Consider the following 24,472-nt stretch of genomic DNA (forward strand, 5'->3'; position numbering starts at 1 on the left):
ATTGAGCTACAGTTCTGTGTCTATCTGTCCGTTAATTAGATTTTTTTTTTGTCATCAAAATAATTTATTTTGAGTTCAACATGTAGTAAAAACAATCAGGACTCACAGAAAAAAAATATAACAGTAGGCAACAGAAACTTCAAGTAAACAGATTTTGTTTGTGCATGAGGTAAGAGAGGTCTGGTAATCCATGATGGCCACATTATTCTTTATAAACCCTTTGTGGAAATTCCTCAAAGCCAATAAATAACGCCCCCCCCGCCCCCCCCAAGTTTGTTGTTATAATATGGAGAAATATAGCCCCCCAAAATTAAACTGAACTAAGTTTTTGTGAAGTGTGAAAATGTTTGGCTAGTTTCTATTCTATTTCAAACTACACTGTCATTCATACGTTAAAGGGTAAATAAAAAAACAATCTTATTAGATGAAATTAAGAAGTATTAAAGACACAAGCAAAAACTCTCTAATACCTTGTCATTTATCCCGAAATGTGATATTTGGGTGTAGGATGGTAAATAAATAAAATAATAATTCTTAGTTTTACCTAGTACAAGTTCAATACATAACAATTTAAGATTGGGAAAAACATTACTTTCAAATATTTCCATTCATGAGGGTGGTACTCCAAGAAAAAAGGTTAAGAAGTCCTTTTCTAAACCTTTCTACACTGTAGGTATTTGTTGTAAGGTAATGTTAGTTGTCATTTAAAACTCCTCTCTGTGCCTTACTAAACAGCTTTTAATTGCAAGTCTTGAATAAAACTAAAATCTCTTCTGAAAATATTAAGTTTACTGAATAGTGAGCAGTTGGATGGCATGTTGGAAACTCTTTAATCTTCAAGGACAATCTATTTTTTTTTATAAGTTTAATTTAAAACTCATTCTTTAATAGTGTTAATGTGTAGAATCCAGCTCATTAGGATTTAATAATTGCGGATCATATTGTAACTTCAAGATCAGTTGTGCTGGTTTAATGGCAAAGTGCATTCTTCTTGTGATTTCTGATCCATCAGTAGCATTGCTTATCAATCAATGTAGCTCAGTTCATGCCAGATGAAAGTTTAAGGTGTTTGGAATTTTTCCTGTTATTAAAAGGTGGGTTCGACCTTAATACATTTGTCATTAGGCTTCAAGAAGTCAAAGCTGAAAAACTCTTGTACTTAAGTTTTTAAAATTTTTTTAATCTTGTATAGATTCCATAAATGGAAAAGCACTAATAGGCCTAATTTGGCAGAATTATCATTATTGATATTTTTTTCATAAAACTGCAGGATAGCCATCTGAGCCTATATATAATTCTCCCACTTTATACGAATGTAACATCTCTGAGAATCTTAGTTTATTCAGTTCTCTTTATTTTAAAGCTATTGTCCCAAGTGTCCATACATTGATGGATTAAAGGCAAGAAGTCCAAATGACCGTCCAAAACACCATGAGGACTGATTGTGAGGTCATTTATGTTAGGTAGAATGCCTAGACGGGGTTGGGTGGTCTTGTGGCCTTGGAACCCCTGCAGGTTTTATTTTTTTTCTGTCCTCTCTGGCCATCGGACCTTACTTTTATTCTATGTTAATTAGTGTTCCCTAATTCTATTTTCTTATTTATTTTGTCTTTTTTCTCTTTCTTCATTATGTAAAGCACTTTGGGCTACATCATTTGTATGAAAATGTGCTCTATAAATAAATGTTGTTTTTGTTGTGTGCATGAAATATAATCAGTACTAATACATTTATATACATACAAATGTTTTAGTGTGTTTTGGGTATATGTGGCACTTTGAGCTACATAATAAGGCCATGTTAAAATGTAAACATGCAGAGACAAAGTAGAAAACGATTACAGGTGAAGGACTACAAATTGATATATGACAAAGCAGAAAGAGTATATATGTTTATTAGTCAAATGTTGTAAATAATATCTGAATTAGGTGATAGAAATGGAGCAGCTACCATGGTATAATGCCTGATGTTGTCTTGTTGGAAGTCTACAAGTAATCCAGTCTTAGAACTTTTTTTATTTACGAAACAAGCTAGTTGGATACAACTGGAGAGGTAAAACGGGAGCCTCAGACAGTAAACTCGTCCATTTTGTCTTGTACCAGAGACTCTTGCTTGATTTTTGTTGTGGTGACTTGACAGTAGTTTGTTCCAAGGTAAACTAGCCTTTAAAAATCAAACTAAGTGCTATGTTTCTCTAATTTTCTTGTTTCCTGTTACCTGTTTTGAAGCGTGTCTAGATAATTTTAAGGCTATCATTCAGCCCAAAATAGAACAAGCTGCTTTTCAAGGGGCGTGTACCCCTTGCAAAATACACATATATTTAACCAAGCTTCTATATCTGCAGTGTTACTGCAAATATCACAATACTGCACCAGCCTAAATGCATGTTCAATTCAGTTTGTTCTTTTATGTTTTTGAACAGTATAGCGCACTTCACAGAGCATTGTAAATGCAGACTGTACAAAATTACATAATAACTATACCTTTAGGTAAGAAAACAAAGCAATTTAAAACTGATTAATATAAATAGAACTCGACAATACCTGTCCATTAATTAATTGTTAAACTGTGGCTTATCTGTTTTGGGAAGTCCCTTCACTGCATTGAAGATCCTAAGTATCTGTTTAGATACTTAACATGTAAACATTTAAGCAAATTTTTTTGATTGTAGCATTTGTCAGAGGTTTCCTCTCTGGTAATGTTCCTATTGATGAAGTAGTAGTAGTTGACCCTGAAACTGGTAACTTGATATTTTCAGGTTAAAAAATATTAAAAAAAAAAAGAAGAGTGAAAGTAAAAGGGAACACCTTTTCAGGGTCTTTATTTTTAAATGATAGTAAAATTCTGAAATTTAGTTACTGGGTTTCTGTTCAAACAGATGATCACTGCTTCAATATAACAGTACATTGAAGACATACAACAATAGCTTTAAAGTATGAACAAAATACATCTTTATATTTACTGTTACAGAACAGTTACAGTTTTGGATTGAATAGAATGTGGCATCTCCCAACATCAGGTTTTCACCTGTCTAGTTTGACTGCATATTTTACTTGATAAAAGTTAAAGAATGGACTGATTACCATCTCTCCGTCTGTAACCATGCTACCCTTAAAAGTTGCTTGTGAGATTGATGGGGAAAAGCTCTGTTTGTCAGAAAGCTCCACTGAGTGAAGTGTTTATCAGTTAACAAAGAAAATCACCATCACTGTAGTCTTGGCTTTTGTTACTGTGTATTTTTGACATAATTTAAAAAAAAAAAAAAAACACCTCTTGCCAATGTGCCAGGCTATCAGTAGTGGAGTATTGAATGCCAGCCTACAGGAGTTTTAATGTAGTACCTTACCCATAATTGCATAGTCAACCAGTAATTGTGTTTTTCATGTTTATCAAATAACATTCATAAAGATGACTACAAATGGCTTCCATTGCAGGCTGGACAAATGGCTTGTACTTTTCATTATTTACTTTAAAATAGTGCCTCTTCATGTAGAGACTGACAACACAAGTCTGAATTAACATTACTGAGCTCAGTCTAAGACAGGGGTGTCAAACTCCGGTCCTGGAGGGCCGCAATGGCTGCAGGTTTTCATTCTAACCACCTTCTTAATTAGTGACCTGTTTTTGCTGCTAATTAACTTCTTTTGCCTTAGATTTAATTAACTCGACTCAGACCCCTTAGTTCCTTCTATTTCCTTAATTAGCAGCCAAACAATAATGAAACACAAAATGAACAAACAGGTGATCAGCTATCCACATTATCTGAACATGAAGAAAGATGAGGGTCTCAGTAAGGTTGATCTCTCAGGTCAATAATCAGAAACAGAAAATCAACAGTTTGGGAAATGTCTGCTGTAGCAGAAGGAGAGCAGCAGCAAGCCAAGGAATTAAGTAATGGGTTTAATTAACAGCAAGAATTGGCTTCTCATTAAGAAACTGGTTGGAGTGAAATTGGTTGGAGTTTGAAACCCCAGTTTAGCTGGTCATCTGTTGGCTTGTTTCACGTCACATTTCTGTTTGGGCCATTTAATGAAGAAAAGAATCAATTGAGAGGACTGAATCTTTAAAAACAGGGCTATTAAAATCAAGGGAAAGGAGTTAATTAGCAGTGAAAACTGGTCACTGATTAGGAAAAGGGTTAGAATGAAAACCTGCAGCCACTCCGGCCCTCCAGGCCTGGAGTTCGACACCTGTGGTCTAAGAAACACCATAGTTCATTTTGATTTGCTTAAAATATGTCAATCGACAGATACATCCATCCATTTTCCACTGCTTATCTGAAGCCATATCGTGGGGGCAACAGTCTTAGCAGTGAGGCCCAAATGTCCTTTTCCCCAGCCACACTTACCAAATCATACTGTGGGAACCCAAGGTATTCTCAGGCCTTCTGGGAAATATAATCCTCCCAGCGAGCCCAGGGTCTCCTCCCCACTGGTTGTGCCCCATAAAAGCTCCACCGGGAGGCATCCAGATCAGATGCCTGAACCACCTCAGTTGGCTCCTCTCAATGCAGATGGTCGGTGGTTGTACTCCGAGACTCATCCCGATGTCAGCACTTCTCCCCCTGTCTCTAAAGGAAAGACCCAGCCACTCTCCGGAGAAAGCTCATTTCCGCCGTGTCTGCCTATAATCTTATTCTTTTGGTCATTACCCAAAACTTAAGACCATAGGTGAGGGTAAGGATGTAGATCAACTGGATCCCATATTGTTGTGGCACCCACAACAAAATCCCTCAAGGAACACAGTCACACGCCTTCAAGTCCATAAAACACATGTAGACCGATTAGGTGTACTCCCATACTCCCTCCAGAACCCTCATGAGGTTAAAGAGCTGGCCCACTGTTCCACAGCCTGGACAGAATCCACATTGCTCCTCCTGGATCTGAGGTTCCATGACTGGATGGAGTCTCCTTTTTAGTACCCTGGCATAAGCTTTCCCTGGGAGGCTGAGGAGTGTTATCCCCTGATAGTTGGAGCACATCCTCCTGTCCCCTCTATTAAAATGGGAACCACCTCCCAGGTCTGCCACTCCAAAGGCACGGCTCCTGATGTCCACACAACATTCAACAGGTGTGTTAGCCATGACAGTCCAACAGTGCCCAGAACCTTCAGCATTTCTGGGTGGATTTTATCAACCCTGGGGCCATTTCCACTGTGAAGCTGTGTAACTGCCTTAGTGACCTCCATCAGGAAAATGGGCATTGACAAATATACTATTTATTTTTTTTACTATGTTTAATTTGCAGTATGGTTACTTCATTCCCAGATAATCATGGGATAACTACATTTTATTTGTGTTTTGATTGTAATTTTTTTCACCTGGAATTCACAGTACTCTTTTGAAAAACACAAATATATTGAATTGTATTTAAATGTATAATATCGTCAGTGTGAAGCTGTGGGTTGTGATAGCAGCTTTAAAGTAGTTGTCAGTAAATTAAAGTGCATTTCTACAGTACCCATCTGTTTTTCATTACTGCTTATTCCCAGTTGGAGGCAGAGTGCTGAAGTGGGTACATGCTGGGGCTATTATGCCTTTGGTGGGAAGCCAGTCAGCTGCAGTCCACGCATACACACACCTGCACAGAAAGAAACATTAGGCATTTTGAACAACAAGGTTTTCATAACTTTGAGAAAAATGCTTCAATTGTGTCATTTGAATGTTTTTCATATTATGAAATTTTTTTCATGGGGATGTCACATGAAGAAATTTATTAGAAATGTTCTTCCAAAGCAAATTATTTTAGAATGCGTCCTTGAAAAATATGCCTATGTTATTGTTATGCACATCTGTTTTCCTGTATGCATAATACCTTTGGAACTAATCATCCAATTTTGATTATTATCTTCATGCTGGATAGAGTTGAGGGTCTAGTTTTGCAGTTTTTTTTTTTTCTTGTGTTCAAAATAAATTGATTAAATCTTTAGGAAAGCCATCAGAAAGCAATTCATTTCACAGCCACAGTAACATACTTTTAAGACAATCAGAAATGTGCTATAAGCCCACTGTCACTCTTTTCATCATCGTTGTTCAGCTTTAACAGTAGTTGGATATTTAACTGCTGGCCAAGCTATTTGATGGTCAAAAATAAATCCATCTGTTATTTGTCAAATGGTTCATAAATTTGTTTTTCAGATTATACAGTGGTGTGAAAAACTATTTGCCCCCTTCCTGATTTCTTATTCTTTTGCATGTTTGTCACACAAAATGTTTCTGATCATCAAACACATTTAACCATTAGTCAAATATAACACAAGTAAACACAAAATGCAGTTTGTAAATGGTGGTTTTTATTATTTAGGGAGAAAAAAAAATCCAAACCTACATGGCCCTGTGTGAAAAAGTAATTGCCCCCTGAACCTAATAACTGGTTGGGCCACCCTTAGCAGCAATAACTGCAATCAAGCGTTTGCGATAACTTGCAATGAGTCTTTTACAGCGCTCTGGAGGAATTTTGGCCCACTCATCTTTGCAAAATTGTTGTAATTCAGCTTTATTTGAGGGTTTTCTAGCATGAACCGCCTTTTTAAGGTCATGCCATAGCATCTCAATTGGATTCAGGTCAGGACTTTGACTAGGCCACTCCAAAGTCTTCATTTTGTTTTTCTTCAGCCATTCACTGGTGGATTTGCTGGTGTGTTTTGGGTCATTGTCCTGTTGCAGCACCCAAGATCGCTTCAGCTTGAGTTGACGAGCAGATGGCCGGACATTCTCCTTCAGGATTTTTTGGTAGACAGTAGAATTCATGGTTCCATCTATCACAGCAAGCCTTCCAGGTCCTGAAGCAGCAAAACAACCCCAGACCATCACACTACCACCACCATATTTTACTGTTGGTATGATGTTCTTTTTCTGAAATGCTGTGTTCCTTTTACGCCAGATGTAACGGGACATTTGCCTTCCAAAAAGTTCAACTTTTGCCTCATCAGTCCACAAGGTATTTTCCCAAAAGTCTTGGCAATCATTGAGATGTTTCTTAGCAAAATTGAGACGAGCCCTAATGTTCTTTTTGCTTAACAGTGGTTTGCGTCTTGGAAATCTGCCATGCAGGCCGTTTTTGCCCAGTCTCTTTCTTATGGTGGAGTCGTGAACACTGACCTTAATTGAGGCAAGTGAGGCCTGCAGTTCTTTAGACGTTGTCCTGGGGTCTTTTGTGACCTCTCGGATGAGTCGTCTCTGCGCTCTTGGGGTAATTTTGGTCGGCCGGCCACTCCTGGGAAGGTTCACCACTGTTCCATGTTTTTGCCATTTGTGGATAATGGCTCTCACTGTGGTTCGCTGGAGTCCCAAAGCTTTAGAAATGGCTTTATAACCTTTACCAGACTGATAGATCTCAATTACTTCTGTTCTCATTTGTTCCTGAATTTCTTTGGATCTTGGCATGATGTCTAGCTTTTGAGGTGCTTTTGGTCTACTTCTCTGTGTCAGGCAGCTCCTATTTAAGTGATTTCTTGATTGAAACAGGTGTGGCAGTAATCAGGCCTGGGGGTGGCTACGGAAATTGAACTCAGGTGTGATACACCACAGTTAGGTTATTTTTTAACAAGGGGGCAATTACTTTTTCACAAAGGGCCATGTAGGTTTGGATTTTTTCTCTCCCTAAATAATAAAAACCATCATTTAAAAACTGCATTTTGTGTTTACTTGTGTTATATTTGACTAATGGTTAAATGTGTTTGATGATCAGAAACATTTTGTGTGACAAACATGCAAAAGAATAAGAAATCAGGAAGGGGGCAAATAGTTTTTCACACCACTGTATTTTATTTTTGGGAACATATTTTGGGATTATTACTGGTTCCCAAATTGAACAAAAAAATCAAAAGTTAAATATTGAGGTGGAGTCCTCAGGTTTGTTGTGTTCAATTTTGTAAAAAGATACAAAGAAAGCTCTTTTAAGCAGTAATTTGTGGCCCTTTTTAAATTTAAAAGAAACCTGTGTCATAGGCGGGGCATATGTATAATGGATGGGCAGAATCAAAGAGTTAAAAATAATTATGAAAGTGTGTGTGTGTCTTAATCTCTCACTGTTTTTTAACCTGGAAACATATTCCCATAGCCAAACAAATTTAAAAGCCACATTTTTAAAAACATTCTTTGACCAGACATAGATGCGAAGATAGGAATATGTAGGAAGGCAACTTTGATTTGAAATGTGAGATGGGTACTGATATTTGATAGCATTGGAGTGAATGCAGCTAGGAAAGCTCTCACGTTAGGGAACACTTCAAAGAGCAGGGCCGTTTTGTTTAGGAGTCATTTTGACCAAGACAAAAATAAAGACTCAAAGACCTGTTTAAACTATTTAATTTAAAGTACCCGGATCATGCCATTGTTTATTTGGTCGGATAGCGTACTTCTGCAGTGATATTTCAGTTCTGATATTAATTGTAGTTTTAGTTTTTATTTTATTTATTAAAATTATTTTTTTTATTTTCTAGTTTTCAGTGGAGTCAACAATTTTTATTTAGTTCTGTGTTTAAAATTGTAGTTTTTATTTTATTTAGTTCTGGCTTTTTTACATAATATTAGTACAGTTTTAGTTTTTTTTTTTTTCTGTCACAAGACTACAAATGCAGGCCTACACATATTTCAATGCAAGTTATGTTTCAGTCAACAAAATAAACTCACAGTTCATAATGTTGTTAAACACAGCTGGACTATCAATGATCAAACAGATTAAGTGACCTAATGAGTACAGGTAGCAGGATCAAATGTTTGAACCCAAGAAACCAGTGTGAGCAAGCACGTTGCTATTAAGCTTAACAAGCACGCATTTCGAGAGATTTGTTCATGCTGCAACGACGTCCATTGCACAGATAGCCACACAGTAAAAACTTTCGCTTGACGAACGCCTGTAATGCAGGTGCACAGACAAGGTCCTTGGCACTATGAGGGACACCAGCAAGTCTGTATGTTGACGATTTGTGTTGCCAGTACTGAAGCAGTGACATGCGGTGTGGTTCATAGCTGGTGAGGCACTGACTCCTTCAGAGTCAGAGTTACAAATATATGAACCCCAAAGAGTAGCTTATTCACTGTTCAATTGGAAGCATGCACATTGACTACTGGTTATGTTTCATATCTCATCAGCATTCTTTATACACACATACGTAAGGTACATATTTGGCTAAGAAAGAACGTTACATTTATAGCGGAGAGAGCGCATTTGCTCTGCACCCTCCATGTGTTCTAAATTTGCCGTTGCAATTCCACAATTCATACTCATTCAATACAAATGAAAGCATAGAGAGGTGTACGAAAACAAATTTCAAGTTTGACCTTAATTGAAATATTTAGTTGTTTTTAAAAGTTTTTAATTCTGATGCTTTAATCAAGTTTAATACAGACTGTTCAACAAAAGAATAACAAGAAAAACAAAAAAGTATATTTTATTTAAGGTCAAAATTTAGTTTTTAAATATTGGATTTTTTTTTCTTAGTCTGATCCCATTTTTCATAAAATTGAAAACCGTTTATGGTCTTACCTTTATTTGTAAATGAAGTCCATGCGCCTATCCTTCTCCACGAAAATCTCTGTCACTTACTTCTAAAAGTCCTCCTAATTTTCCTTTAGTTTTAAAAGTCTTAATCTTCCATTTTGGCAGTCAGTCGAAATAAAAAATAAAAATAAATGGACCCCTGCAGTACACTTGACTTTCTGATATCCCTAACTTATTGGCGCCTAGAGCCTCTACGTGGAACAGCAGCAGCAACAAGCACCTGTTGGGCTCACATCCGCCCCATTCAGTTTGGCACGGTATTGTCTGCCTAAACTTGTGCCTTTTCGCTCTGGTTTTATGTCTGATCAGCAAGACTAAATATGTCACACACATTCATTAAAGATATTAGCCAGACTGTGGGAAGTCAGGGTGTATAATAAATGTGTCTGCAAATATTAGATTGGCGACATACAGAGAAACAGCAACAGGCACGTGCCAATTGCATACATCAACCCAGTGTGTGAGAAACAGTGCTGTCCGAGGTGAAGTGAGGCCTTATTGCTGCAGCACCTCGCGTTTCTCCCCTGTATTTGGTCAGGAAATGCACAAATTCAGCGATTTTGAGTATAAAAACAATCAAAATTATTAGAATCATACAGAAAACAAATTTATAGCACAAAGCAGTGGACAAGTTTATTTTATGTTATCATTATTAGTTTTTTTTTTTTTTTTACTTTTAATGAAGACAGTTGAGACCGCATGTCACTGTATGAAGTGCAGTTCTGGTACTAGAGAAGTGCTGGATTAAGCACTATACCAGCTGGCCCTGCACTGAAACTCAGAGACTCTTTTTTCTTCTTCTCTCACGCTACATTTGCTTTTGTTATCATCTGGGCTGTAATTAAAGTATTTCCACACGTTACTTCCTCACTTTCTATCCGCAAATATCTGTGGAAAACTCGCCATCGTCAACCACACATGCTTACTGCTTCAATCCGACGAGCCAGATGTGCGTAACATACAACAGTCCTTTACTGAAGTTGCGCCACGTGACTATAGTAAGCCCAAGTTATGAGATCACCGCATAGTAAACAGCACAATATAACTGAACGCTCAGGCAGACCAATAAACAATTGCTGTGCACAACTGAACCGGACTGAACGAAAATGCTATTGCTGCTTTTTCATTTTTACTTAATTTTCGTTCTCGTTTTAGTTCGTTCACATATCACTAATTTTTATTTTTATTTAGTTTTGGTTTCTCTGTTTGCTTTAATTTCAGTTCTTGTAAAACTAAAAACAATATTTTTAGTTCTAATTCTCGTTTTAGTTATGAAAATATCAATGCTTTTCAGTACTGCTTTGTGTTGTGTTCTGCTTAATGTGTATGTGGTACATTTTGTTTTATGTTGCCTTTCTTACGTTTCTTGTATTTATCTTTTATTTGGTGTTTAAACCTGATATTTGTATGCTATGTTATTTAAACCTTTCTGTGATTTCATTCCTGTTTTTTAATATTTGTGAAGCACTTTAAGTATGGGAAATGCACTATATAAATATTATTTCTGTCAGGTTTGCACTGTTTTAAAATGACTAGAGAACCTAGCATGTCTGATGTAGTGTATGTAAAAGCTGAAGCAGAACTGTTTAAGTTTATATTTCTATGTGCTTGTGAGCTTGCAATGTCATTGAAGTTGCAGTGCTAGGCAAATGCAATTTTACGCAATTCTTGCTGACATAACTAAATTAGTCATGCAAGTTTTTCATGGGAATGTAGAAAACCCATCTAATCTTACTGCATTGCTTTTAAAGATTTATTTTTCATATTCTAGATTGGTTCTGGTAAATAATAGAGAATGTTACTCAATGCTGTAAGAATATTTAATAGAGTTTTCAGCCAAGTCATTGCAGTGCTGGCAGGAGCAGGCGATAGGTGGCAGCAGCTTGTTTTTATCCTTAAATGAATGTGAGCCACCAGTTTTGATGAGGTCAAGTACAATTCACCATCCCGCAAAGATTTCAGATGTGCAAAGTGAAACTCATTGTTCAGCCCTGCTTTGAGTGCTATTCTGAAGTAGACATTTGACTTGGCGTGTCAAAGGTAATTGTACAATTGTGAAAAACTCAATGTGTGTTTCTCTCAACCCCCCAAACTCCCTCTTGGCCAGGAATAGAATTTCAGGTTTGTCAATTGTGTACTGTGTAGGATAGTCACATTAATTACTTGACATTTTACCCTTATCTATGATTTTCAGTAAAGTTTGCATAACATCAACTTGCATCATTTAATATCCCTAGCAGTCCACTAATTTACCTTTACAAACACAGACGTTTCATCATTTTTTAATATGTTATATTATGTCAGTTTAGTGTTTATTTTTTTCCTCTTAAGAACATTCATTTTAAAGTGTAGAATGTAGAAGTTAATTCTCAATTTGTAAAAACAGTTTATAGTTTATTACCCACAACTGACTTACTAAGTGGCTTTGGGGTGAATCCATTCAGCTGTCTAGGTTTGAGGTTAGATCAATTTTTACTGTATTAGTTATTTGTAAGTTGTTTTGGGTAAATAATATGTAGTATACAATACAGTACATATTAATGGATCAATTCCTTTTCGTTTTCCATTTTTTTATATTATAATAGGACTTCATGTGCCTGTTTTTACACTGAAAATTATGACAGTGTAACTTGGAATGTCACTTTTTTTTAAATATATAACTGCAGCTCAGGTACATGTTAAGGACGTTCTTTTTTACCCTTGGTTCAGCTGATTAAAGATACATAACAGCTAAAATCTCTCTCTCTATCTCTCTCTCTATCTCTCTATATATATCATTATAATATATCTAATGCTAGTGCTTGCTGTGTGTCTATTGTTTGCTGCTTCACGACAACCCGAGTGTTACTTGAGTGTCTGAAAAAGTAAGTGTATAATCTGAGGTCATATAGCATTTTCTCAGCAAATTATAGTTTAGATAGTTGTGACTCAAACTTGTTTTTATATGTTTGCGTGCTGAAATGTAGTTTTGCCTTGGATAGTTCAGTGCCGTTTGTATATTCCGATACTGTTTTATTGTAGCTACTTATATACAGGTATATACGGAACAAGGACAAACACACATCACTACTAATTACTTATAAACCAATTTAACCTGAAAGCAACGTTTTTCTATATGATGCTTACTTGTATTCTCTCTCTCTCTGCCATTTTTATTAGGTACTGTTATTTAGTACTGGATAGCGGTACCCTTTTTTCCTTCAGAGCACCCTGAATTCTTCAAGGTATGGTTTTAAAGAAGATCTTAACAATATTCCTGCCTTCTTGATAGCATCACTGGCAGCTACATTTTACCATTCAAATGAAACTCATGATATCAAGAAACATAATGCATGGGAATGTTCTCCACTCTGGTATACTAAAAACAGCCTTAACTATTTACTCTGAACAGAATCATTCTGTGGATTTGTGGTATTTTTGACACATTTTAGTCCTTCTGTCTGTTAGTGTTGCACAGTATACCTTTACTGAAAGAGTGTAGAAAAACCCAAATTTTAAAAAAGGTATGATACCAGCCTTTCATTAATTTTGGTACTGGAAGTAAATGGTATATTTCAAGTTTTTGTTTTCCAAGTGTCCAGTGTCCCATAGGTGCCATTATAAATCTTGAGGGTTAGCTGTGTCTTTTTTTTTTTAATTTATAGAAAATGCTTGTTTAGAACACAATTTCATGTGACAAATGCATATATGCCTTCTTTGTGATAAAATAACTTTGACTTAAATAGCAATCTTATCCTTTAAGCCTGTTTTTCCTCAAATATGGTTTGCGTGACGTCTGAACTTGTGTTGCGCTGAGTTGTGAATCACAATAGTACTGAATGAGAAAAGGTCACAACCGTTTAGCGGAATGCCTTGTGATGGTTTGCCATGGGCAAGGTGAAACCGCCAACCACAACGATTTGTAGGTTTTCCCCAATGGGGACCAAGATACCACTAAATGTCCAGTCATTTGGAATAGTATTTTATAATGTAAAATCAGCATATTCAATGTATTTTCTGTAGGGCTAGGTATTAACACTGATGTTTCAATTTGATTTGATTCTGATTCACAATGCCCTGATTCGATTCAATATTGATTTTTATCTTGACTGAATTAATTATTTGAAGTGGTGGCTTTTTTTTTTTTTTTTTTTAAGAAATTACTTAACCAGGCACAAAGAACATTATTATAATGTGACAAAAATCAGTAACACTTTATTTGAAGGGTGTCTACGTAGTGACTTCTTCATAACATATGCATAAGCATGGAATGACATTTAAGAAGAAATACTTGATTATTAATGAACAGTTAAGTTAACATCAGGATTTTGAAGATGTGGAGCAAAATATCTTTGCTAAAAAAAAAAAAAAAAAGCTTTTTCACAGTACTGTACTCATTCAAAATTTAACTAACATATGTATCGCAATATCAAAGCCCATACATTATGGGGTGGCTCCTTGTTTTGATACAATGCAATGGCATCTACTTTATTAAACATCTGTATCATCTTGTGAATAATATTGTTAAATAATAACATTCATTAAGAAGCAACATTTGATTCAATAACCTGTTCATGTGTTAAGAATCTACATGTGGACATCCTTCACCTAAACTGTTACTCCCCTATTGGGCATTTAAAATAATCTGAAATTAGTCAAAATTAAAGATACAGTGTGAAGACTTGTCTTTCTATAATTCTACAAGTTACACGTATATTCAGTTGCTAACTTGTAGCAGTCGCATTAATCGGACTTTAAAATGTGTCCTCACTGTCCTCAGGCAAAAGGAAGCATTTTAAAACAAGAATCTAGAGCTGATGCTTGTTGATAGTGGCATTGAATGAATGTAACATAAAAGAAAAAGAAATGGCCATCATGACTGATAATGCTGCTATTATGGTGCTACTTCAAGTCGGCTGCTTTGAGCACACACTCCCTGTTGTATTGTAGGCTTCCCTGAAAATTCCAACAGTTGCCTTCTTGCTTTGCTAGGTGAGGTGCATTGCAAACTTTTTCCACCATAGCCGTAAAGCTAACCACATGGTTAAAGAGAAGCAACATTTTTTGGACTTGGCAGAACACAAACTTGTGATTGGTGTGGTCACGCAATGGCATAACTCATTGGAAATGCTAGAAAGGTTTTAGGAACAGCAGTGAGTCATCTCAGCGGCTCTGTATATAGGCAGCAAGGTTGCTTCTGTTGTGACTGGCATCACGTAGTAATGCACTGTCCTGGATGTTCAACTTTTGCAAGTTATGAATACTCTCTCCACTGGCTTGAGAGACGTGACAATGCTTTAAGATCTTCATAAAGCCTTCACCGAATTGCTTTCTGGTTGGTATAGCATACCGCAGTTCAGAAACCTGTATCATTTGTTGAAAGCCCTCATTTTCAATAGCGGTGTAGGGCGTCTTATCTTTACTGATAAAAACTGCTATATATTCTGTTGTTTTATTATTTTTTTTTTATTTAGCCTACTTATACTTTACTTTTATCTAGTTGTTATTTACTGACCCACCATTTGAATCCATGGTAAGTCCACACATCAGATTTAAGTGTAGAAGACGTTGATTTAAAAAGGACTCACCATTTTATGTGAAATAGTAAAGTACTTTTTCCATAGAAAACCTTAACAGTGACATCTACTGGATCAAAAGACAAAAATGAAGTTAAGCAAAAATCTACATATAGTAATTGAGCAGGAACAGAGATTCACAAGATCAATCTTGAGACTTAAAAAAAATGATACTAAATTGTTTAAATGAAAAATAATGACTAATCGGATTAATCTGCCTAATTGTCAGACATTTGTTAGTTGTCAGTTGCACAGTGAGAAGAATAATAATATATAAAAAAAGATTTGATGTTTTTCACGAAAAGTAAAGTTTATTTAGGAAAATATCAGCATTAATAAAGGTATGATAACCATTTACACAAATCAAGACAAGTGCAGTAAGAATTTAAAAGTTAATGAAGTTAGGTCTTGCAAAATTAATGTTTCCATGGCTGCGTCATAATATTATTAACTATGCTAACAAACTTAGGGTGGTTTTTTTCCCATAATGTTTGTTTTACAGGAGCTTTACTTGGTTCATTTTAAATGAAGCAAAAGCGCACCTGCTACAGATTAGCTTGGTCTTCTTTGTAAAAGCAAAGTACAAAGCAGCTTGAGCATGGGAAAGGTGCTATATAAATAAAATGTATTATTTTTTTTAAAGTAGACCAGGGCCACTTTGTATGTATAATGCACAAATCAACTTGAAATGAACCACAGATGAACCGTGTCCAGAGCAGCTCCTGAGGATGTTTTAAATAAAGTATGAGTGCATTTGTTTGCCAGAAAATTAGCTTAATCATTCTGAGTCTGCTTGAGTGGCTGAACCATATGTGAAGACACCCTAAATATGCCTGCGTCTGAGCAATCGGATTGCAAATTAACGTCATGTGCACAAGCAAGCCATTGGTGTAATTGGTTAATTGTAAAATAAAATTATCTAATGATAAGATAGGAATTTTACCACACAGTCAGAGGAACAGTTATCCTTTTAATATTTCCCAAAGTAACAGTACTAATAACTGTAAAGCACACTTTAAATTTTATTCCAGCCCTAAAGAGCCAGTCATTGGTAGGCTCCGATTGTGCTGGGCTACAGTACCCTCGTTTTCTGCCCTTATGCCAGTGTGCTTTCTTTTCAATTGTTCCCACATGATGGTTGTGTTCCCATGCCAAGTGAGTTTATTTTTATAGATCTTACAAAACTCTGATTTTGTTTTTCTTACCAAATGTGAAGAAGAAACTACTCTGCTTTGGTTTTCTACCCTCCCAACATCCCTCCTTCAGTTTAATATTCAGTATTTATTTGAAAATGTTGTGCAGGTTTATGGTCGTGAAGCTTTAGAGTTACCAGTCAGCCTACATTCCCATCCTCGCTTATGGTCTGTGTAATGCCTGAAAGAATGAGATCACAAATATGAGCAGTTGAAATGTGGTTCCTAATAGGGATTGTAATATCCAAAAAACGTGGTAAACATTTAGTATAAGCAACTGAGAACGTGTAAACATTTAAACTAAATTTTTACCTTAATGTCAGATTACAGCAGCTCAAAATTTGTGTTTCATTTTCAGCATGTTTTTGTGTATCATACTTGAGTACAGGAAGGCTCCACTCATTAAAACGTGTGATGACTCATTTGATATACTTTTCAGAAATCAGTACCCAAAACACAGCACCAGTGCCATTTTAAGTGAGTAGAATGCAATGGTTTTTAGTGCATTAAAATTAAGTGTAAATTCACTTTATATTATAAAAGAAAAACACTTGCATGCTCTGTTGCAACTTTGTTAGGATCAAAGAGAGATGGAAACCTGTAAGAGCACAAACACTTGGGTTTTAGACACAGTACTTCAACTCTTTCTTTTTTAGAGTAAACTTAAGAGTTTTTAAAGGGAGATCTGCTAACTATACATAGTTTTCCCATGACTGAATGAGTGCAGAAGTACTTACTATAAACTTACAAGTAAAATGCATTGTTTTGTGTCTGTCTGTGTTGTGTATTAAGCTTTGCAGCTTTGTTCATGTTTTTAATCATAGAAAAATAAAGCTCTTTGCTTTTGTCTCAGTGCACAAGTTTGCAGTTGAAGATAAAGGAACTATAGTAAGTTTGGATTCCTGGTGGAACCCAGCCCACCTCATAACATGAACAGCTTTCTTATTACGCTGCTATAAACTATATAGTATATGAAACTGTTGTCACTGTATGCATTTGAAAACTGTTGGCAGCAAATGTAAGGCTTAAATATTATATAGTACGCTTACATCAGAAAATTTATAAACATGTAAGTTGATTTTGGTTAAAGTGTGTGATTATGCTTATTCAAGTGTCTCAGGCTCAATCTCAATTTATAAATAATTTCTTGTTTCAGGTTAGTTTACAAGAGGAACACTGGTCTGCCCCACAAGGAAAAGTTGAGACCTGACTATTCGTAAGTGCTTGTTTATCTGACATTGCTTTGGTGGTTAAATTCTTGATAGTTATTGTTTGGGGGGGTCCAACTGTGTCGGCTGATAGACAGAAACAAACAAACTTAATTCAGTGTAGCTTTAAGAAAACACTTTCTTTGAAATACTTTGTCTCAATCTAATGTCTATTATAGCTAACTAACCTCCACAAACTAGGGTACCAGTGTTTTGTCACATTATGCTTAATATATTATTTTCCTAAAAAAAAACAAAAAAACTGAGATCTGAAAATTGAAATATGCTCCAATCCTGTAAATGAACTTCACTGTTCTTTCATATTAGACATACAGTATATTGACATACAGTGAATCCAGAAAGTATTCACAGCGCATCACTTTTTCCACCTTTTGTTATGTTACAGCCTTATTCCAAAATGGATTAAATTAATTTTTTTCCTCAGAATTCTACACACAACACCCCATAATGACAACGTGAAAAAAGTTTACTTGAGGTTTTTGCAAATTTATTAAAAATAAAAAAAAGTGAGAAATCCCATGTACATAAGTATTCACAGCCTTTGCTCAATACTTTGTCAATGCACCTTTGGTAGCAATTACAGCCTCAGGTCTTCTTGAATATGATGCCACAAGCTTGGCACACCTATCCTTGGGCAGTTTCGCCCATTCCTCTTTGCAGCACCTCTCAAGCTCCATCAGGTTGGATGGGAAGCGTCGGTGCACAGCCATTTTAAGATCTCTCCAGAGATGTTCAATCGGATTCAAGTCTGGGCTCTGGCTGGGCCACTCAAGGACATTCACAGAGTTGTCCTGAAGCCACTCCTTATGGTCGTTGTCCTGCTGAAAGATGAACCGTTACCCCAGTCTGAGGTCAAGAGCATTCTGGAGCAGGTTTTCATCCAGGATGTCTCTGTACATTGCTGCAGTCATCTTTCTCTTTATCCTGACTAGTTTCCCAGTTCCTTCTGCTGAAAAACATCCCCACAGCATGATGCTGCCACCACCATGCTTCACTGTAGGGATGGTGCCAGGTTTCCTCCAAACGTGACGCCTGGCATTCACACCAGAGTTCAATCTTTGTCTCATCAGTCCAGAGAATTTTCTTTCTCATGGTCTGAGAGTCCTTCATGTGCCTTTTGGCAAACTCCAGGCGGGCTGCTAAGTGCCTTTTACTAAGAAGTGGCTTCCATCTGGCCACTCTACTGTACAGGCCTGATTGATGGATTGCTGCAGAGATGGTTGTCCTTCTGGAAGGTTCTCCTCTCTCCACAGAGGATCACTGGAGTTCTGACAGAGTGTCCATCGGGTTCTTGGTCATCTCCCTGACCAAGGCCCTTCTCCCCCGATCGCTCAGTTTAGATGGCCGGCCAGCTCTTGAAAGAGTCCTGGTGGTTTTGAACTTCTTCCACTTACGGATGATGGAGGCCACTGTGCTCATTGGGACCTTCAAAGCAGCAGAAATTTTTCTGTAACCTTCCCCAGATTTGTGCCTCGAGACAATCCTGTCTCGGAGGCCTACAGACAATTCCTTTGACTTCATGTTTGGTTTGTGCTCTGACATGAACTGTCAACTGTAGGACCTTATATAGACAGGTGTGTGCCTTTCCAAATCATGTCCAGCCAACTGAATTTACCACAGGTGGACTCCAATTAAGCTGCAGAAACATCTCAAGGATGATCAGGGGAAACAGGATGCACCTGAGCTCAAGTTCGAGCTTCACGGCAAAGGCTGTGAATACTTATGTACATGTGCTTTCTCAATTTTTTTTATTTTTAATAAATTTGCAAAAACCTCAAGTAAACTTTTTTCACGTTGTCATTATGGGGTGTTGTGTGTAGAATTCTGAGGAAAATAATTAATTTAATCCATTTTGGAATAAGGCTGTAACATAACAAAATGTGGAAAAAGTGATGCGCTGTGAATACTTTCTGGATGCACTGTATATTGGCTTGGTTTGTAACTTGCTTTATTCTTTCTCTCTAAGGCAGTTACTTTTCCATTTTAGTCTTTCATTTCACAACATATTTTAAAACTTTTGCTGGTCTCTGTTACAAAGTAATAAGAACACACTGCTCTGCCTCCAAAAGACACGCAAGCTGAATCTTAGATGATGTGTTTCATAAACAGGCCTTGCAGTTAAACGTAAACACTCCCAGTAGGCGATTATTGCATCTTCAATTGGTGTTGGGCTACAAGTAAATGTTGTTTAACTTGAAACTAGACTGTGCAAACACTTGAAGCAAAGGTTCTGGTGTATATACAAACTTAATGTGGTGATTTTTTAATGTCTCTTTATAGCTTATGACAGTATTTGTGTGTACCTATACTTCTGTGATGGCCTTCTTCATAAATGCTTTAGGCCCAACCCAAGAATACCCTTTCCACAGTGGTGTTCAACTCTGTTTTGAGTTCTGTTCCGAAGCAGATACAGTATTTACTTTGGCTTGTCATAGTCACATGGTGGTCCAGTCTGTAATCTGCTTTTAGCTTTGTTTGGTAAACAAGGGAAACTTCTGGACTTACTTGCTATGGCTTTTACCAATTTTATGTGTAATCCTGTTAAAGCAGTCCTTGCTTTTTCAAGTTGAGAAAAATGTAATTTACACAGTGATTAAGTTAAGTACATGTTATGACCTTCTGCATCTGTTGTAATTTGTAGTAATTATATATGTAGCTGTGTTCATTTAGTAATTAAAACTCCAGCAATGTAATTATGTTTTTTTGAACGTTATTTACTCAGTCATGGGGAAAAATGCTTACAAACTAAAGATCAAAATGGTCAAAATTGCCTTCTTATAAAATATTAGAATTTATCTAATACACATTGCAAGTGTGCTAAGAGAACAATATGTAGAATTGTGTACCTACTGTATATGACTTGTATGTATGACGCTCAATTTTTTCAGACCTTTGGGAATAGTGTAGTAGGTGTGACTTCACGTTTTTATTTTATTTAATTACAGAAAAAAACTATTACTCCAAAGAATTATGACAAATTTGCATTCAAAACATAATGCAGTATCAACATCCAAATCATTATCTCTAATAAAAGCATGCTAGACTTAAAGCAATTATATTTTAGGCTACATTTAAATGCCAAGAATGATGGTGGTGAGAAATATCCAATATACTGGCAGACTGATCCATCCATAGTCTGGAGTCCTTTAAAATAATGGCTTGACCACATATAGTAGTTACAAGTTATCCTTAGAATTTTAAAAGCCTTGCTGCTTTTGATCATGACGTGTATTCATTAGTATATTTTATTGAAGGGAGCCAAAAGTATTTAAAGATTTTGAAATTGGTTCTAGACCAAGCTAGAAACCATATTGACCAACGAACAGAATTTGGATGGGTTATGTTTTTATGATAGCATTTTGAATTTATGGTAAGTTAGAAACAAAACTGTTTCTTTAGTCTACAAAATAAAAGTTCACAGTAGTTTAGTTATTCTTTGACAATAAATAAATGACCATTACTGTACTCTGTGTAAGTGACATGTGGTGTTTTGCTTTATAAATGTGTTTTCTTCATATAGCAGTATGTAGTGGTGCTTGCTCTGTGTAATTTCCTTTTTTTTCTTCTCTAAAATGGAGAAATTGTTGGTGCATCACAGACATTAGATAGATAGATAGATAGATACTTTATTAATCCCAATGGGAAATTCACATTCTTCAATTAGCACTTCTTTTACAAGTCCCATACCAAGTCGCACATAACAGACATAACCAGATGAACACACAGATACACACACAGCAGGCACTTGTCGTTTTATTAAGGTGAATTTTTCAGAAAGTAGAACTAGTACTTTTTTTATAATTGTCATTCATTTATCCATCCACCCATCGCTCTTTAGAATGTGTCAATCAAGGGAACATAACATTACAATATACAGAATACTGGGTAGATGTTCATGTCATGTGTCCAACTATGTTTTTTTTACATAGACAATTATGGGACCATATTAAAATAACCTTTTAAATCCTTGTCAAGAAAAGCCTATTATATTTTGAAGTAGACGTGCTGTTCATACACAGACAAGGATGTTGGGCTGAAGACTTGCATTAGTTTTTCTTTGATTTCTTATTTTTGCATTCCTCTAATACAGTACATATTAAAAGGGAATAATGAAAAGGAGAAGACTTCTTCATTCTTTATTTCAGTCTGACATTGAGGGTAAAGCTTATGAAAACTGTGAGGAGTAGCATGCTTTGTGCAAATCAGACATGCCAGAGATGCGAACAATAGGGTGGATATATTGAGGGTCACAGCGTGAGGAGACGACCTAGTGTGGAGATGTTGTGCTGAGGAGAAACAGCCTATTGTGGTTTGAGCATGTGCCAGTAAAGACAGACAATGGTTGGTTGAAGAGGTACGTAAAGATAATGTGGAGGGGATGAAGTACAAAGGGAGATGAAAGGTGAGTGGTTGGAGGTGGTGTCAGATGATGCTAAGAGAATGGGTCTCACTGTGGAAGATACCCAGGTTAGTAGAGAGAGAGAATTTGGGGGCAGCTGGGTAATTTTGGAAAATGGCTGTTAAACCTGTGGTAATGATGATCTCAATTCTGCTTGCAAATGATATATACTTATTTGTCAAAAATTTGGTGTTAGGATTTTTGCATACCTTTATCAAGTAACAAATCGCAAAAATGGTGAATAAGTAAAGGGAAATTGAAATTGTAAATTATGCCAACCAGCTTTGTGTGTTGTCCCTGTATGAGCAACAATATAATATCCAGTAATCCCCTATAGTAATAGTTTGGTAATAGTAGGAAGTTGTTAAAGTTGTTCTGGAAAGAAAAAGGAAAATTATTTACTTGCCTTATAAGCCAAAGGTCCTTTAGCTGTTTATAAAGTAGGTGCTTGGTGTCCTGGCAACATGGCCAGCTACCTCTTTACACTATGCCCTTGATTGCTTGACTGATTATCAATGTGCTTCTATGATTTTTGTCACTGTCAGTTGTTCAGCATTGCTCCTCTTGCTTTGTTTGTATTTGTGAGCCATGCAAATTTTAATATTCTTACTGCAGTCTACATTTTCTATGTCCCAGATAATTCAACAGTTTCTTGTTAATTGATTTTCACTTAATAGAGCAGCCCTCGGCTTCTGTATGTCATAGTCATTGGGAAATGCATTAGCATACTCTGTTATTAGGGGCTCTAGTGCTTTAGTATTTTTCAGTTTTTGTTGTGCATCTTGTTTTAATACATTGATGTACAGTTAGTTAAGCAAAGGACATTTTTTTGGCCGCCTCCTCATTATGGAGGTCTTTTTTGACCTTGTTTTTCTGCTTTCCTAACACTGAAAAGCTGAATGAGAGAAATCAGTTGATACTGAGTTTGAGTATGTGAGGCAGTGTTATTATTATTTTTGTTGTAAAGAGCGGTCTTAATTTAAAGTCTTCCTCTACCGTCCTCCCTTCCAGCTTTTTTGCAGTTTATATATACAGTACATATTCAATTGTTTGTGCAAAGGTTATTACTGATTTTTTCTTTAAACAAAAAGTTTGTAGACCTCATTAAACATAGTTATTTTTTATTTAAATGTTGTCTTTTTTCCATCTTCCTTGTGCTCTGCTGCATAATTCATTGAGACTAGCCTACAAGGAATTGGGAATAGACTTGCTTCCTGGCTGCATAGCTCAGCAGTGAGGAATTTTAGCTGAATGAAAATGAAATGGCTTATAAAACATTTAGCTGTTTCCTAGTTTTATGAATTAAATGTAATAGGATATAGTACTGAGACAGCACTATTGAGCGGTAAGAATTGCTCAAGATCTTGATGCACTGTAGTAATTATAAAAAATGAAAGTAGCATTATTTTTAAAGCTACAAGGACATAAGAAATAGAGCCAGACTGCACACAGAAAAAAGATAATACAAAAAAGACCAGTGGCCTGGCTGAAACCATGCTGTCTTATAAATTGGGATTCAGGGAGTTCTGTTTCAAATTCTAGGAATGTTAACAGTTAAGCTATTTGTCTTTTATTTAAACTGGTATTTGTCTATTCCCTCCTGCAATAACTGAGATTTACTTGACTCTACCTTTTAACTTTTTTGAGAAGTTTTTGTTTTTCTACATTGTATGTTGGATATAAAGAAATGAACGGGTTGTTCTATGCTTTGAAATAAAATATAGGAAAAAAAAGACATCAAATAACAGAGCCTTGCAGACAAGTGCCAGCAGTTTTAGGCTTAAATATTTCCACTCCAGTTGCCTGTTCCCTGTAAGAAATGAAAATAAATGCAGTTCTCTTCCAGGCAGTTTGTGTGCGTATATATGCTTCAGTGCAGACAACTCCTGCTTTTTGTCAGATTTGCATTGTAGTTGACAGGAATGGGAAGTGGCAGTATGTCTGCTTTACTCCTTTTTTTCCTGTAACACAATAGGATATTCTATTTAAGGACAAAAATATAGAATGGTGTGCCAATGATAGTTTCATTACAGCACATGAAGTTTATTAAAATAAGTGACCCAATTCATGTTGTCACATGTTGGTGTGCGCTTTCAGGCAGAACATGTTTGAGGACCTGCTGTAAAGCTGCTTGGCTGCTCAGCTATGTTGCTTACGTGTGTTCCTTCTAGTTCTTCACTCTCTCTTACTCTGTGGCCAAAGCCTTATCACTTTATTTCACTGAAACTTTTAACTGATTTGTATGATACAAAATTATTCTACACTTGTTGCTATTTTTTTTCTTGTAACAGGCTCTCTTGCAGTTGAAGTGACTCGTTCAAGGTGGTGGGGATTAAATCTTTAGCCATGTGGTTGCACTTCAGCAGCTTATCCACCAAAGGACAGTGCCAGGTTAATGGCGTGGCTGAATGGGATGACAGTAACAGGTTATGAGGTGGATGGCTTTACTAAAGGGAACTTTTAAAGTTTGGATATGATACAGTTGTTAATCTCCAGGGGTGAACTGTGATCTCCCCCTCCACATACACAGTACACATACACACCCCCTGGCAACAGTAACATTTGGATGACAGATTAAGGGACTCTGACAGGCTG

General features: G+C 36.3%; 1 protein-coding gene across 1 annotated transcript in view; it reads left to right on the forward strand.

Moving 5' to 3' along the window:
* fbxw7 (F-box and WD repeat domain containing 7) overlaps positions 1 to 24,472 on the forward strand; it is a 381,234-nt gene that overhangs the window by 90,134 nt on the left and 266,628 nt on the right. The window contains exon 2 of the mRNA XM_028802692.2: positions 17,406 to 17,465. The gene's annotated coding sequence lies outside the window, so the exon portion shown is untranslated. The remainder of the gene's footprint in view (positions 1 to 17,405; positions 17,466 to 24,472) is intronic.

This window comes from Erpetoichthys calabaricus, chromosome 5 (genome assembly GCF_900747795.2).
Source record: "Erpetoichthys calabaricus chromosome 5, fErpCal1.3, whole genome shotgun sequence".
Lineage (NCBI taxonomy): Eukaryota > Metazoa > Chordata > Cladistia > Polypteriformes > Polypteridae > Erpetoichthys > Erpetoichthys calabaricus.